The sequence below is a fragment of the Mus musculus genome, chromosome 13 (assembly GCF_000001635.26).
Source record: "Mus musculus strain C57BL/6J chromosome 13, GRCm38.p6 C57BL/6J".
In the NCBI taxonomy this organism is placed as follows: domain Eukaryota; kingdom Metazoa; phylum Chordata; class Mammalia; order Rodentia; family Muridae; genus Mus; species Mus musculus.
The window spans coordinates 113577231-113590765 of NC_000079.6; positions in this window are offsets into that span (position 1 = coordinate 113577231).

Here is a 13535-nt window from a genome sequence, read left to right on the forward strand (position 1 = left end):
TTATTTTCCCCATCACATCTGTTATCTCCCAAAACCAGTTTCAGAACACTATAGAATGATTATTAAATATAGTGACCATATTATTCTGTGTGAAAATATGATTTCAAAGTAGTGAGATCTACTTGCCCGATATATTTTTGCACATTTCCATATTACACCAACATATTTTTTCAGCTGGCAATGACTAGTCTTCTTATCAAAGCACACTATTCAGTTTTCAGCACATAAACACAATGTTGAGCTCTGAGGATGAAAGCATATATGCCTCTTCTGGAGTTGAACTATTTCGTTATGCCTCTACATATGGCAGTGCTGCAGCCATACAAAGTAGAGTTTCTGAGCAGCCAGTCTTCTAAGTAAAAGATAAGAAGTCTCTCTATAGTCAAAATGCCTAAAACAAAATAAATGTTAATTCATTGCTGCAGTCTTACATAGAACTTCTTTGATCTAAAATGGTCTTTGTGTTTCCCACATTAATTGTAAAAGCTTAAAAGGCTATCAGAACAATGTGTATAGACCGTTTGTATCAAAGGAGCCACCTAGCCACATGTGTGCTTCTATGTACACAGAGCATGTCTACTGACAACCCAGAGCCATAGTAGAGGAACTTGGAGGATACAGGTCAGGAAGAAGCCTACTTTCCACCATGTACTGTTTCATGTTTGGAATTTCCTATCATATGAAGATATTGCCCTGATCATCTTGAAGACCTGGAGGATACTGAGAATCAATACTCCTTAGTGCCTCCCAATAGTATGAGGGAGTTGGGAACTTTTAAACTCCCAAGTGCAATGTAAGTTGAGAGTTCTACTTGACATGGTAGCCTTTAAGCCTTCTCTGTGTTTTCTCTTCTGGATAGACTTCTAGAAGAATTACTGCATGTGGGGCAGAATGATGGCTCCCCCCAAGTGGCCCCCCAAATTGTGATTCCTGTGATCATGCTGTGTTACGGAGCGAGAGGGAGTTAGGTTGCATGGATTTAAGGTTGCAAGGCAACTGAGTTTGAAATGTGGCGTTCATCCTGTGTTACCCAAGAAGACCAAACAGAATCACCAAGGAGCTTAAAAAAAAAAAAGTCAGGAGAGTCAAGATGAGAGGCACTTCACCAGCCCTGGCTTTGAAGATGGAAGGCGGCCGTGCGCCCAGCTGGAAACTGGAAGGAGATTAATTTGCCAGGATCCTGCAGTATGAATGCAGCCCTACCAACACCTTCATTCTAGTCCAGTAAGACCCAGTCCTGACTCGGACCTCTAAAACTAGGAAGCAATATGTGTAGGATGTTTTAAGTCACTAAGCATGCAGTAATTTGCTACAACGGTAAGTAAAAGCTAATATTCTGTATCAAAAAATTACTCATCTCTACAAGTACAAATATGACAAAACTTAAGCATCCAGTAATAACTGAATAGAAAGTGATCAATGTCACATTTATATGAGTAAATCAGATGCTTGATTTTTTTTAAATTTGTAGAATTTGTTGATGAGAAAACTTAAAAACCAAACATGCATGTAAATTAGACATACAAAATCACACACACATATATAATGTGTGTACGAATATGAATACACACACACACATATATATATTCTGCTAAGCAATCAGATTTAGCATCAGAAAAGATGAATAACTCAAGCTATTCAAAGAGAAAGGGTAATATAAAACATCAAATCCACACAGGATCATGGGAAAATGTTGGACGACTCTAGGGTTCTCTACCTGGACAAAAAGATAGAAGGTCAAGTAGAGTCACCAGCCTGAGGACATATACCACACAAGGAATAGAGACGAGGTGTCTCCCCCGGCCAACACCCTGTCCCCCAATCACCCTCCTAGTCACAAGAATCTAAGTCTGTCTCCACGTTTGTAACATATTTCAAAGAAAACTCAAGGGAATCCAGCCACTGTGGAGAACAAAGGCTCTGAGGTTAGACTACCGACTTTAAACCCACTGCTTGCTCGATTCTTCCTATTCTGACCTTCTGTAAATAACCTCGTTCTTAGTACGCAACAGCAGAGAGCGACATGCTCCCCTCCTCTAGGGTGAGGACTGAACGAGATTTGAAAACCGTTAGTACATCTATAAAGTGAACATCGATGACATTCTGTTGCATTAAAGAGCACTCCGTCAAGACTTGACAATAAGATGACACCCCAAAACCTCTGGGGCACAAAAGGAAACATTTGTGATAATTAACGGGGTGGTGACTATCAGTCTTCAGTGAGTTTTGTCAGTCAGCTTGACTCTGGAGTGGTGTCACCTAAACACGATATTCGTAAAGATTATTAGTAACTACCTCAGCCCTCTCTCCATGATGGCCACAGTTTACAGCTTGCTCCTCTCAGTCTTGTGAATTTCCCTCAAGGAATCTGACAGTTCCTTAATCAATATCCAGTTTCCTTCTGGAATGGGCAGCTGCTGGATTCTGGTGGCAAAGTGGGAATAAAGTGGGAATACAGTGGGAACACCACCGTTTTCATTGTTCCTTCCTGTACAGGGTGATCAGCTTCAGAGTGTCGCATAGTGACAGAGTTTATAATGACCACGGCCCTTTTCAACCCATTGTAAAACTTCTATACTGTCTGTTAGGCCTTGTTTAAGTCAGCAAATTTGTGGATCAGAAATACATCCCTCAGCAAATGGCAATAGTGCCGACTGGATTTCAGCAGCGTTTGTTTTACCAAACTATTGTTTGGGGTTTTTTTGTTTTGTTTTGTTTTTTAGGTTTTTTTTTTTTTTTTTTTTTTTTTTTGTTCCTCCCCCAGAGAGAAGAAAGCCAACCAAACTCATGACCTTTCAGGGTCATAAGCATAAACCTCAATAGGAAGTTATTGTACTTCCATTCTCAGCGTAAAGGATGTAAGGCCATTAATTTAGTGAGCACTGGAGATAAGAATCAAGCAGGAAATGACTTCTTATATGATGTCATCCAGGCCCCTGGAGGAGGAGAAGCAGGTGGGGCATGTCCTTTGTGTGATCTCTCACAGATCCGCCCTAGCCTTCCGAGCAGAAGAGCCGATAGTGTAGATAGTATAATTACAAATCACCTTGATACCAGTTGCCCTATTGTGTCACTGTCGTTCTTAAAGGACTAACACTGCCAGCAAGAAGGGCAGGGAGAAAGGGAAGAAAGAGAGGAGGAAGGAAGAACTCTTCTTAGTAACATAGACTTGTAGATGCTGGATATTTCCAAGGCTTTTATATTCTGAGTTAATATGCTTGTGGTGGTTTGTGGTTGTATGGGAGGGGGAAGTCTTTTTGTGTTTTGGTCGGGTTTTTGTCGTTTTGAAACAGGTCTTACAATATAGCCCAGACTGGATTGAAAGCCACAGTCCCCCATCCTCCTACCTCAGCCTCGTGACTACTGAGGTCAGACACGTGTGAATTACTGTGCCCCACTCTGGGAATCATCTTTTTATTATTGTTGTTCTTAAGACAAGGTCCATTAATCCCAGGCTGGACTCAAACTCACTGTGTAGCCAAGAGTGTCCTTGGACTCCTGACCCTCCCTCCGATCTCTTACCTCTTACGTACCTGGGTTACAGGCTCCCACCAACAGGACCAGCTCGATTTTAATATGGCTCTTTCTGGCTTAGAGAGTATGAAGGGTGATACTCCGTGTAAATCAGTTGGGCGCCTTTAGTTATTAAGCACGAGAACACAGGAGAAAAATAAAATGGGTTCAAATTCTAGTTTATGGCTGGACAGTTATGGAGCCTTCTTCATCTGCCAAATAGACTAGTTAATATCTAACTGGAAAGGTTTGGGTAAGTACTACCCAGGCAAGGAACAGATGGGTCGTCACTCAAGAACTTGCAGTAACTTCCTCCCAGGACTGCTTAGAAAAGAGCATTTTGACGGGTTTTTAAAGGTGGTATAGGGCTGGAGAGATGGCTCAGTGGTTAATAGCACTGGTTAATAGCACTGGCTGCTCTTCCAGAGGTCCTGAGTTCAAATCCCAGCAACCACATGGTGGCTCACAATCATCCATAATGAGATCTGATGCCCTCTTCTGGTGTGTCTGAAAACAGCTACCGTGTACTTACATGTAATAAAGAAATCTTTAAGAGAAAAATAAAAGGCGGTATTCACGACAATTTTACTTTCTCAGTCCTCGTTGAGTCTGTAGCTAAGTAACATTAAGCGAGTTAACACTGCTTTGCTGCTTGCAAAATTAAAACCCTAAAGATCTCTGCCCATCCACCATTTGTTCCTATTCTTCTGTCGTCTACCCCGGCAACTATGATCTTACTTTCTGTGCCTATGGATTTGACAGTTCCAGGCACCTTATGCTACCTGCTGAAACGGTGTGATTGGCTTATTTCAGATAGTCTATTGTTGAGATTACCCTTTGAAAATTGATAAACATTTGTTCTCAAGCGAAAGCTTGGGTCACTATGCTTTCTATTGCATAATTGTCTGGCTATTTACCTAAAAGCAGACATGTCCAGAATAGAGGTGTCCAAAATAGAAATGCCCAGAATAAAGGTGGTCCATTGTAATAGGACAGTACACAGTTGCAACGGATGGATTTTATTCAAATATAATCATCAACTGTCAATTATTTGCTGTGTACTGGCATTTGTATCTTAGCCCCTTTAATGATTTGTAAGTTCCTAGAAATTGAAGAATGTCTGGTATTTATAAGTTGTATGTTAAAAATGAATGCACAAGTCAATAAATCAATGGATTCAAATCCTAGGATGTATTCTTAGCTAAACAAATTATCATAAGTATTCCCTAATCCTTGATTCTGTACATCACTGACTGCTGGTTCTCAGATCATGTGAACTTGTATGAATGTTAACCTAAGCAGAATACAGTCCTTTGAAAGGCAAACACAGTTAGCTTTTGGATCCTGGGTACATCTGTGCTACATCAGCTTTTAGGGAAATAGACATGTCAAATTTTATTAGTTTTCATATTCTGCAGTACTAAATTACTTTCAACTGTAAAACTGACAATAAATTAATGCACTAAAATGTTCAGGCTGGAGGGTGACAGGCCTGGGACTTGCTTGTATGGGTGACAGAACTCTAGACCACCATGAAGGCAAATAAACTATGCAAATCTTCCACGATTCTGCAAGTTCATGTCTAGTTAACTTATTTTACAGAGATCATCATACAAACATTCAAAGATAGATGATATGGTAAACTGAATAAAGCTGCCTCCAAAGATGTTTACATCTTAAATCTGAGAACCTGTAACTCTGTTACATTCATGGCAAGAGGCAACAGAGGCTGCATATGCCATAAAGGTTACCTTACTAAGTAAGAGTCGCCTAGATTTACCTGCTGGGCCCCGTGTAGCCTCAAGGGCCTTCTAAATGGGAACAAGGATGACAGAGGGGTCATGCCAGAGTGATTCAAAATAGGAGAGACTCAGTCAGTGTGAACTGTCAAGATGAAAGAGACCTGGAGCCAGGAAATGAAGTCATCATCATGACTCTAGAAAAGACAGGAAAAGAGCCTCCCTTTTTGTAGTCTCCAAAGAAAAGGGCAATCCTGTTGACACCTTGACCTCCATGCCATCTGTTTTGGGCTTGTGAAATCCAGAATGATAAAGTAATGCATGTCTGATGGTTTAAGTGATTGAGTTTGTGATGGTTTGTTATAGCAACAGCAGGCAACTAATGTACTGAGTAACGGGGTGCACTGAAGCACCCTCTGTCACCACCACCACCACCACCACCACCACCACCAACTGTGATTTTCTATCATTCTAACAAGGACTTGGAGCTAGCCGTTTTATAAGGAAGCAGTTTTTAGAGAATGAATGTTCAAGTTTAGACCACCCCATCTGTTCAGCTGCCTGGGAAGGACTGCTGCTAACAGGCATCACAATGGCAGGTACGTGTGTTGAGGAGATCACATGTGAGATGAGCAGCCAGAGAAAGAGTTAGAGCCAGGCTCTTTCTTTTCCTAACAACTGCTATCATGAAAATCAGATGCTCCCAAGAACGACAGTATGCATCTTCAGAGATGGTACCCATCTTCTGCTAGGCCTCATCTCTTACAGGTACCACCAGCTACAATACCACCAGAGTGAGGAGTGAGCCTCCAGTATACTTAAGTCACATCTGAGTCACAGCAGATGCTTGGAACACCCATCTGAAGGAGTTTGGTAAAGCACTGTGCTGTGACAATGGATGCTAAGGGCTGTGTACTTTGCCCAAGAGAGGGGGGTGATGTTTCTTGCCAACCAATTTGAACCAGAAGGGAGGGAGAGGAAGATGGCCACTGAGCTTTTAAGTCACTCTGCTTGGAACTACGTGGCAATTAAAACCTAACAGTGAAAAGGGTCATTACCCACTCTTTATTCCATAAATCAATATGCTGGCCAACCTGTTAAACACTAGAAAAGAAGCAAAATAAAGGAGAGGGGGGGAAGTCGGGAAGAGATTATATGAAGTATGACAAATATCCAAGGGGCGGGACACCTAACCAAGTAAGGCTAGGAAGACAGGACAGGGATAGCTGCCAATGGGAGGTAATGCCCAAACCCATTCCAAAAGGAGGAGCAGGATCTATCCAGACAAAGAGGACTTGGGAGGGCAGAACAACAGAGGAAATGGCTTACAAAAGGCCAGCTGGCATGAGGTCCAGTGTGGCGAGATGGGTGGGGTAGCACAAGGAGACCAGGAAGTTCTACAAAACTGCATGAAGGACCTGTACATAATTAACTTCCCGACCCTTAGTCCTCCACCTTTGTAATAGGAGACACACAGACCCTCCCATTGTGGGAAAGCTAAGAGACTTTTCCAATGTCTTGAGTCCTAAAAAAAAAAAGATGATCCAACTTCTAGAAATCTCTGTCTTCCTGGCCATGTCTACTCTCCCCAGTCCCTGCTTCCCAGGTGGGCTGAGGCCGCTTCTCGAATGCATTAAAGAATGAGAAACATTTCATGATGCATTGAAATCATTCACAGTTAGCAAATCACCACCTTTCACCCATGCACACAAACTGTAATACAGGATTGTGCTACTCAAAACAGATTATAGACTGGACCACATTAACTCACAGTGCGCTCCAGGCCTTGGGTCCTGGTAATGGAACAAAGATTTAAGTTTATATAATGAATGTTTTTCTTCTTCTAATCCAACTTCTTCTAATTCTAACTTGTGGGTCGTTCCTCCTTGAGGGTTGCATATCAGATACCCGGCATTGCTTATTTACATTCTAATTCATAACAGTAACAAACTTACAGCTATGAAGTAGCAAGGAAATACTCTTATACCTAGAGATCACCACAACACGAGGAACTGAATGAAAGGGTCGCAGCCTTAGGGAAGCTGAGGTAGGGGTTCGTTCTGATGCTTTGATAGGGAATCTGCATGTGACCAATGAAGGTCCTGCTCCCCAATTGGTTTTTGATCAATCAATGAAGATGTTAGTGGCCAATGACCGGGCGGAAGAGGTGGGACTTCCAGATTCCTGCAGGCAAGCTAGTAGAGCGGAGGAGGAGAGGTTTTGTCATGTTTCAGAGGAGAAGAGAGCCAGCAGCCATGTAAGATCTTGGGGAGAGTAGCCATAGGCTGCTTCCCAGACTGGGCCTTGGGTAGCAGACAGGAAATTAGAAACACAACTAAGCTGAGGGCAGATTTAGAGGTGTTGAGCTGGGTATGAAGGTAAGAGCATGTTAGTAAGTGTGTGTGTGTGTGTGTGTGTGTGTGTGTGTGTGTGTGTGTGTGTGTGTGTGTTTCATTCTAGGATCCAAGGGAAGTAAGGCTGTGGATGGTAACGTGGTCTACCCAGAGCATAAAGTAGAAATCAATAGAAACTACTTGCTACAGTTGAGAACCACTGTTCTAATCTCTCCCCTGACTGACTCTCCATACGTCCTCACCCTGAGAGAATTTCTGAGCTGTAGTCTAGTTTGTGGAGCCTGGCCCTACCCATATTTATTTGAGGAAAGTGACATTGTATTCAGAATTATTTGGGAGCTTTTGGCAGCACACTGAAGCCTGAGCCCACCTCAAGACACAGCCTTGATTGGTTTAGGCATCACAACTGTTTTGTAAAAGGCCCTTTACTATTTGTAATTATGTATATATGCATGTGTGCCTGTGCACATGTGTGTACATGCCTGAACACTTCAGATCCTCCTGGAGCTGGAGTTACAGGTAGTTGTGAGCCATCCAATGTGGGTGCTAGGAAATGAACTTAGGTCCTCTGCAAAACCAAGCAGTGTGCCATCTTAACCATCTTGAGCCATCTCTCCAGCCCAATAGAATAACATTTTTAATTTAAAGGTCCTTGGGTGATGTTGTCATTAAACTTGGTTCCAAAATGACCATATCCAAAAGAAAAAGAATCTGTGGTTTTGCTAGCTCATTTGCAGATAAGTAATGGAGAGAAAAAAAAAAACAAAAAACAAACAAACAAAAAAAAAAAACAAAAACAAAAACAAAAAAACAAAAGAAGAACCAAAAGTACTAAGAGAGGTACAAGAAGCCTCACATGGCAGTTTGGAGGTGTGGCAGCCTGGTAGGCAAGCAAACAGCTAAAGCCCCATGCTACAGAAAGCTAGGAAAATGACTGTCCTGGGCAGTGGGAAGGAATCCAAGAGCACCCTCAGACTGTCCAATTTGGCTAACTCAAGACCAGGCAGTTACAAAGTCTCCAGGGTCAATGAACAGACCTGGAGTAGAGATCCCAGGGATAGACGGAACTTGGCGTCTATGACAAGTAGGCAGACTCGATTGATCCCAGAGGCAAGGTTCTCAGAAAACTCAAGAAAAACTGAAAATAGATGTGGCACTCAGAGACTTGGAAGGCAGTTTTCTAGGTCAGGATATTATACCTGAAGATGGTAGCGACAGTGAAGTGGTCCATAGGATAACCCTCCCAGCTACCTTATGAAGGCAGTACATAGGAGAGCCTATCTAACAATAGTGAATCAACAATTCACTGAGCAAGGCAGTCAACAGACTACAAATACATCAACAATCAAAAGCAGGCGGTCGCCAGTGATAGATGCTAAGAAGACACAGGTACATACTCTGGGGATATGCTGTCCTGGCCTAGGGTCTCAACCCAGCTGTCCTGAGCATCCTCTGCCAGTCTTGGCATAGGCCACGCCCACATTGGAGGATGCAAAGCTTTCTGTAGGTCTCCCTGCCTTTCTTCACCGGCTCAGTGGCCATTGTTCAGGTCCCACAAAGCAAATTGTAACCTTTTCCACTGAACTCTGCAAGGATCTCCATCGCACTGAGAGAAATTCACAGCATTCCCTGACAGCTATGGCCCTCTCTGCCCTTTCCTCCTCCTCTAGGCTAATCTCCCACTCAACCCTGCAAGACTACCTACTCCACCTCACCCACCCTTCCTCATATAGCCACACAGATCCCTGTGCCCTGCTGTCCTTCAACCATGCTAGGCATGGTCCTGGCTCAGGACCTTTGCTTCTGCTCTATATGCTCTGCAACATTCTGTCTTTGGTTATCCATGTGGCTCTCTCTAAAACCCTTCAAGTCGTAAGTCCCGTCCTGACCAGCTCATAGCAAAACCATCCCTCACTGCTCATCCTCCATCTCTTCCCACTTCATGTTTTCCCTGGAACACTTGCTCTCTTCCAAATATTACTATTTCTTTCACTAATGAACTTATTCCCGGTCTCCGTATACTAGGATGTACAGTCTGGTGAGTTTTATCACTGCTGTAGCCCCAATTATGTGGAATGAATGAAGCACGCCATCACCTCATGTCCAGGACATCTCTACCATGTAGATGGCTGCCTTCATGAGCTTTTGGAACTAATTTACTTCAGTGTGTGGTTCACTGGGGTAAATGTCCTTGAAGAAATGATGGCTTCCCAAAGGGCTTCAGACTCACCAGAGAGCATGCTGGTCTGAAGTCTGCTTCACTGGAGTGTTTACAGTAAGTAAAAGAAACAACATGGCAAGTGACTTTTTCCTGGTGCATATGGGTATCTCTCCAGCAGCTCTGACGATGCCGCGTTTCCCTGGGCCCCCAACTCAAAGGCTTCCCTCCCTCCCGATTCCCAAAGCCCTTTCCCTGTACTGCACAGCAGCAGCTTAGCAGTGGAGGGTTTGACAGTCAAAACCCAACAGCCAGCCATTCATGAATGGCTCAGAAGGGTGTGATGTGTGGGGGTTGGGGAGGGGGGAGGGATCTGTCACTCTGCAGGGCCACAAATCTGCATCGGCAGGCTGGTGCACAGAGGCAGTGCCCTGCTGCACAAAGCGTCTCTGTGGCCGCTCGCTCTGCAGCCAGCCGGCCCACCATTCTCCTGGAAGCTGAACAGAGGCCTGTCTTTGTGAACGATGGCCCTCACAGGAAGGCGACTGTGTGTGCTGGCAGGGCTGGTGCACAGGGCTCAAATGTCTCCATTTCATTTGTTTCTTAAAGTGCCATTTAGTATCATTCACCAACCTGGGGAGTCACTCGCGGGTTTTCGTGATTAAGGCTGCCTGTGTCTGCATTTGCTGGCTCTTTGTACAGCTGGGATCTTGGGGAAGTAGAAGACAGGGACAGGGAAGAAACAGACAACAACAGCACGACTTCCCCGCCACCTTGCATAGGATTGCCTAGGTAACAAGAGATTTAGAACGCTTTGGTGACTGTGGGGTCAGGGGACCTGTAGTCACATTCCAGCGCTGCCTCTTTCTAGATCTGTTATTTTCTATCTTCCTTGCTCACCAAATTGAGGAGATTCCTGTAGATAAAGCATGGTTGTGATGGCAGAATGGAGAATCATGCCCATAGTAGACTCCACATATAAATGGTGAGAGAAAGAGGTTCTGTTCCTGGATCCACAGGTAACTCTTTGCTAAATGTCATCATGACAGTAACAAGAAGGTAGAGAGAGAGGGGGCCAGGCACTGAGAAGAGAGCCTTAGATTCACAAGGATTCACAGATCAGGAGCCAGGAGGGATTTTGATCAGCAAGACAAATGGATAGCTCACAGTACACAAAACAAGAGTCCGTGGCCTGGTCACACTTGTCCTTACGGTCCATGGTCCAGTTATTCCAAATGTAGTGGGTCTCAACAAGGGGTAACACAGTGAATAGATTCGTTTCAAGGTCCCAAAGGCATTGGGCTGTAGCCCCATCCACCTCTCTGACATCCCTCTTAAATTTTGCTGGTCCCTTGGTTAATTTCAAATTTTATCTCCAGCTCTGTTTGTTTGAAATTCCAGAGATAACCATTCATCCACAAAAGCTCCAGCAGAGATTTCAATGAACAGCCACCCCTCTCTTTGCCCCAAATCTTCAGCCCCCAAAGCAAACAACATAACCTTGTTACCAGTCTGGGGGTATGTATGAAACAATCCACACACATATAAGCATTTGTTTTATTCATTGGAGCAGCATGTGGGATACTGCTCTGTCTCTTATTTCATTGGATTTTCTCTGGAAATTCTAAACTCACATATAGATTTCTTATTTATTTGAGACTTCATTATGTAGGCCCTATGGTGCTATGTAGAACAAGCTAGCAGAATTCTGAGCCGTCTTCCGCTCTTTCTTCTTGCCTAGAGCTATAGGACAACTTCCTAGAAACACTGGCACTCAGCTCTTAGAAAGCTCAGGGATTGGGAGTGGTACCAAAGGATGAAGCCTGAGCTGGAATCCCAAGCCCCATCATCCATTCAGCGCATCTGAGAGTGATAGGAGTCAGGTTTGCAGGATTCAGGAGGCTGGGCTGGGCTCTGGGGAGTGGGATGCTGGAGGAAGGTTTGGTCCTGTGCCTGTCCACACAGGGCAGAAGAAAGGCAGGACCGAACAGGAACATCATGCCTGCTTGGGACCCTACTGGGGATTCCTTCATTTTTCTGTGGCACTGTTGCCACCATGGTTCTCATTTTCCAAATCTTTCCTGTCACTTTGTCCCCTATAATTAGGGAACTTTGCTTTACCCTCTCTTCCCATCCTTGAGCTCAGGGTTCATTTGCCATTCAACTGTTGCCTTGTCTTTGTCGAGGAGTCACTATATCCTATTAAAAAATAGGAGAGCTAGATCAGAAAAGCCCAGGAGTGCAGAGCCATCAGACATCGCAGCACGTGGTTGTCACTTACGAAGCCCCAGATGAAGGATTGTCCAAATGAGTTATGAAAATAACTCAATGTCTTGAGCACACACTGTTTTGTTCTGAGTCACATTCACAGCTGGGCACACGAAGCCCTTATAGGCTGCAGGTTATTCACATACACTCGCAGCTCAAGGTCGTGTGACACTCATTACCTGATTCTGGAATCAATGATCGCTTCTAATATCTGTTAGAGAAGACAATTGTAAAATGGCTAAGGACTTTCCATGGTGGTCTGCATCAATAGGTCCCCAGTGTCGTAAACTCTAAGGAGGTCTACCGCATAACACAAGACAAAGATGGGTCAGCCAACTGCCTGAGGTCATACGAGGTATGAAGCAGCTTGGGGTGGACCCAGGCCTCTGGCTCCAAAGCGTCATTTTTCTGATGTGCTGGCTCAGCTTGCAGAGAGGCCTGCCAACCCAGCAAACTCTGAGGGCCTGAGAGTCATTTCCTGGAGTGTATGAAAACGGGAAGCACAGGGAAAATATGACTTCAGCCTCAGAGTCCATTTCTCAACGGGCTAACAAAGTCACAAGGCAATAGAACACTCTCTTGAGTGTTTCAAGCCCCCCTGAACGTAACTTCATGAGGACAATCAGTCTTGCCCTCAGTACATGACTCAAATACTTTACCAGTAAGGATGGACTAAGACAAGACAGCCACGGGCTTTTGAGATGACTCATTGGATAAGAGTACCGACTGCTCTTCCAAAGGTCCTGAGTTCAAATCCCAGCAACCACATGGTGGCTCACAACCATCCATAACGAGATCTGATACCCTCTTCTGGAGTGTCTGAAGACAGCTACAGTGTATTTATATATAATAAATATGTCTTAAAAAAAAAAAAAGACAAGACAGCCACTATCATGTTTGAGAGCTCTAGGGCTACCACAAGAATGATGGTGTAGGGACATTAAGGGACCAGGGCCTTTTGCGAACTTGTGACCTCCAGGGCTGTGGCCACAAACCAATCCTGATTGACTTCCCTCCACCTCAGAGGCCTGGGGTAGGGCCAAAAGGCTTCCATTGTGGGGGTTTTCCTGGGTTCCTGTCCAGAGCATTGGCACAGCAACAGCAGCAGCCTCCCGTGCTCTTAGTAACCAGAACATTAACACTGGAGAACAGTCCGTTGCTCCCATGTGTGACCAGTAGCATTTGTCAGAGCTACACCCTGACCATCTGGGATCAAACATCTTACCACACTCAACCATGGTCATTCTTACGTCACAAGTTACTGGTATGGGGAGGGAGCTAGGTAGCATCAATAAGCTCTGACAAACTTCCCAGTCTGTCAGGACTTCAGTCACTTCTTCCTATTAAGACAAAGCTGTTCCACACACGCTCGTACTCCCAGCAGAACAGGCGCAAAGCAAATTTTAGATGTGTCTTCTACACCTTTATGTCACAGCCAAAGGATGCGAGGGTTCCCATATACCCAGTATCAGGGGTCTTAGAGAATGTCCAAAAGCGGCCATA